General features: G+C 34.2%; 1 long non-coding RNA gene across 1 annotated transcript; it reads right to left on the reverse strand.

Annotated features, from left to right (window-relative positions):
* Positions 1–2504: 2504 nt before the first annotated feature.
* LOC116327192 lies at positions 2505–3384 on the reverse strand. Its single transcript, XR_004199988.2, has 3 exons — positions 3010–3384; positions 2790–2893; positions 2505–2685 (listed from the first exon to the last, which is right to left on the reverse strand). It is a non-coding gene; the product is annotated as an uncharacterized LOC116327192 (long non-coding RNA).
* Positions 3385–4326: the final 942 nt, after the last annotated feature.

The raw sequence follows: 4326 nt of genomic DNA on the forward strand, positions 1-4326 counted from the left end.
CATTTTAACATTAGAGTCTATGGAAGAGTTGGAGGGAGGAGGCTGTGCATTGGTGACATTTATGAAAGAACCATAACACCTAGGACAATAGTAAACACATTGGGTGAAAGAGGACAGCGATGGCTACGTTTTGAGGGTAAAATCATACCTGTAGAGCAAACGCCATGGACACAGCAGCAGTTTTAAAAAGATTTTAAGATTATTTTTTGCTCCTCTCACTCTAGCAGTTGAGCTGTCTCACTCTAGCCCCAACATTCCGTCCCATACACACCCATTATAAACTCTGAAACGGCTGAAAAACATCATGAAACTTAAACTGGAACTGAAGAAAAGTATAATAGATATTGAAAAGATAAATACAAGTTGGATAGTTGAATGTCTTGTGTTCGTTTTAAAGTTTGAATGGTGGCTCTACGTCAATGTATGTGGAAGTAGATACAGTTTAAAGAGGAGTAAGTTGAATGAGAATTTGAAGGGTCTCTCCATTGAAATACATGGGAAAATTTTGTTGAAAAAAGTTGAATAATTTTAAAAATATAAATGTTATAAATGAGAAAAATACAAGCAGTCATGTCCAAAAGAAGAGGAATCTAACGGTGTTTGAATGGTTTTTCTAAGTTGAACGGTTTTGAAGGAGATAGAGTACAACAAAACGTAGAAGAACACGGAATATATATAATAATAATAAAGATTACAACAACAATACTGTGAATGCTTTTACAAGCATTCACACTAATAACTAGAAAGTGCATTTTCTGAAGAAACTGCAGTGTGAATGCTTGATTCTGAATGTATGCACTGAAATGAAATAATTACTGAATATTAAGCTAAAAATGCTGAATTAGCTGGAAAATACAGAATTTTTAACCTGAAAAGAAAAGTGCAGAACTTTTGAAAGCTAATTTTCATACAGAAGAAGTTGGAAAATAGCTGAGCATGTTTACAGTGTAAATTAGAAAAAGATGAGTAATGACAAAAGAAAATTTAGAGTCAGAAAACCTCTGAATGAATAACAAAAGTTCATATTCTTCTAATCACTTAAAGAGTGGAATTATGTATTATAAATCTCTAATTCATAAAAAAAATAATAAAAATAAATGTAAAAACAAATTTGTTGAATTGAGCTGAACAGATGAACAAACATTCTGAAGAAAATACAAACTTTAATATACAGCATAATGTTTTTCAGACATATACACATGTGTATATCGTGTTTAATGGTATTACATACATCAATTTGTTTGTATGTCATAGAAAATAACACAAAAATCTTAAGTCATATTGTACAGCTTCTTTCTGAAAAGGCCTTAAAATAGTTCAACAAATGTTTTTTTTTTTCAAAATAGAATAACAATTATTTTAAAAAGAGACATTTGCAATGTTTTAAGGTGTTAATAATCTGATTCTGTCATGTGTCTGTTCAACTTTAGTTTTTGGCACAGACTCCATTCTTAAAGAACAAATTACAAAATAATAAACAAATAAAATTGAAATTAAAGTAGCTTTTTTTTTTATACACTTCACAGTAGAATAAATAAAAATATCTAAATTAAATAACTAAATGAAAATAATAAGCAACATATGAAATACATGAAAATTCAACTTTTAAAACCACAATCCTGAACCTGTGTTGTCTTGTGTTGGTTTCTTAGAACATGGCTGAACAGCTGTTTCTATCAGTCTACTTAATCCACTGATCTGTCTACACATCTTTTTATTACTCATTCTTTTTTATGTTTTAATGTAAACAGTGTCCACACAGTGGTAAAAGAGAACTGTAGAGATATTTTTGAGTAAACTCAAATGAAAGCCTAAGGTGGTGACACAGTTTAACACATACAAATAATCAAATGAACATATTAGTCCTTTTTGTGAACATGGATAAATAAGTATCATTAATTTACAGCATTGTTCAGCCATGCCACTAAATGCTTTTTAACACTGTGTTTTAACCTTTGTGTCTGTGGGCTCAGACACAAAGTCACAAATTTAGTTAGTCCCTGACTTTGAGTTGTGGTTATGACTAATTATTATACACAAGGCTTTATCTATCTGAACTCTAAGGACACGAATATGAATAAACCTATACTTACCAGCTGATACCCCACGTTACACACTAGGTGTGCCATGTGACCTGAAACTTTGGTACAAACTCATCATAATCATTCTGTTAACACTGTTTTTTAACAGTGTTTGTGTTGCTGTTCAGCAGTTTAAAATGTTTTAGATTGGATTACATGGAGTGAATTTGAGTTCTCTTGGGGGGTTTTTGTCTGTGTTTCGTTCTTAGCAGATTTTTTTTTTACATAGTGTAGAATTGAAGTTACCACATTTCTGGTCATATGACATCCCGAGTGCCCAGTTAAAAAAATCCCCACAGCTAATTCAACATTAAAACAAAATAAAAATATGTTAAATAAATAAAGGTTTGCTCTGTGATGAAATATTAAATAAGCATACACTGTACAGAGCACTAACAATGAAAACAATCCTTTAGCCTGTTGATCAGAGAGAGGCAGTCATTATGTCCATTTAAAACCTGTAATCAAAGAGCACAACGTTTCTATGAAAGTATAAAGTCCCATATGATCCTCATCATGTCCAGTGACTTCAGAGTGGATCCTCCCTGTCATCCGGCCAGTGTTTGATGTGTGGCAAGCAGCACAGAAGCAGGATAGCTGAGGACTTTAAAAGAAGAGCAGAAAACAGGAACATATGTAGTTGTAAATGTAAATATCAGTGATACTTGTCTTGTCAAAGGGAATAAAATAATGAAAATGTTTACTTACACACTCATTTAGGGAGGATCTTGACACTGCACAGAGGAGGCACAGTCAGTCTGACAATGATGGTGATCTCCAGGGATGTTGTCCTGCAGCAACAGTCCTGCCGACTGGCCATATGATCCAGAGTAGTTGGTTTGTAATGAACAGAAAGGTGTATATGTTAGGTAGTGTGCACTTAGAGCTGGTCCTAAGAAACAAACACATCCTGTAATAAACTGAATACCTTTAGTAGTGCTGCTGCAAATATAAAGCCCTTCTATCATGTGTGGTTTCAAAGAAGGTGTTTTGGAGGCTCAGTCACAGAAACTGTGCAGTCTGTTCAGTCCTGAGTGTCTCAGCTCTGAAGGGGATGGATCACAGAGGGAAACACCTGAGTACAGATATTAAAATACACTCAAAATAACACTCCTAAGGTCAAGTGAAAACACAATTTAAACACTTTACAAAGAATTAATACATGTTTTCATGAAAATAATGTCATTAACCCTTTTTGTTGTGAGTAAATCTCACCGACTGCTTGTGGGACAAGCAAGAAGGAGGACTTATCACAGAATCTCTCCTGTGCTCCAGATGTGAAGTCTCACGCTCTGATCGTACAGCGATGAAGATGATGATGATGAAGCCTCTCTGATCTGTGGCATTACAGTTTCTGGCTGCTATGTGCTTCACACTGTTGGATTTTACATGTGAAGCTTGGAGAAGACACAGAACTGTGTCTCTCTTAACAAAAAAAAAATAAAAAAAGGAACCTTATAACCTCCCACCTACCCACTCCACTCAGCTCCCCAGCCCCACACCACCCAATGTCTATACAAATGTAGGGTATCCGCTGGTAACAAAAAGCAAGTGTAACATATGTAGTGCATATGTAACACTGCTGAAATATTTCTGGCCAGAAATGTGCAGTTATCAGCCAGTGGATTTATCATCCCAGACCCAGACCCACCCTGATAAATGCACTGCATCATATGGGACTGGCTGAAACATGATAGAAGCTCATAAAAATGTATGTTTCATCGAAAGATTTGTCCAAATATATAATCATATACTTTTGAAAAACTTTAAAGATTATAACAAACTGAAATCAATAACATTTTTGTAAATATTATTTCAAAATACAGGCACAGATAAACTGGCTTAACTGTCATTATTGCTGTAATTAGGTTTTTTTTTTTGCTTTTTTTTTTTTAAAAAAAAAGCAACCGTTAGTCTGTGTGTTGTTCTCTCAGAAACAATGAAGAATCTGTTGAACATTTATGTGTTGTGTGGGCAATCCTCTGGTCCACCCTCCTCCCTCCCAGCCACAGTGAGACTGGGGCAGCCTGGCAGGATTTTGAAGCCTGGCTGCAGAGAGGATATGCCTACACTGTTCGTTTTAAACTGGTATATTTGATTTTTCTGACATTCATAGATTACTGATTTTTAGATTTTCTGTAATAAATAAAATTGTCATATTTTACTGATATCATTACTTAATTCATTTAATTGTATTTTATGTAAAAAAAAATTCAAACATTATACTGCAATGCAGGGCGTTTTT

Source organism: Oreochromis aureus, linkage group 12, assembly GCF_013358895.1.
Source record: "Oreochromis aureus strain Israel breed Guangdong linkage group 12, ZZ_aureus, whole genome shotgun sequence".
NCBI classification, from domain to species: domain Eukaryota; kingdom Metazoa; phylum Chordata; class Actinopteri; order Cichliformes; family Cichlidae; genus Oreochromis; species Oreochromis aureus.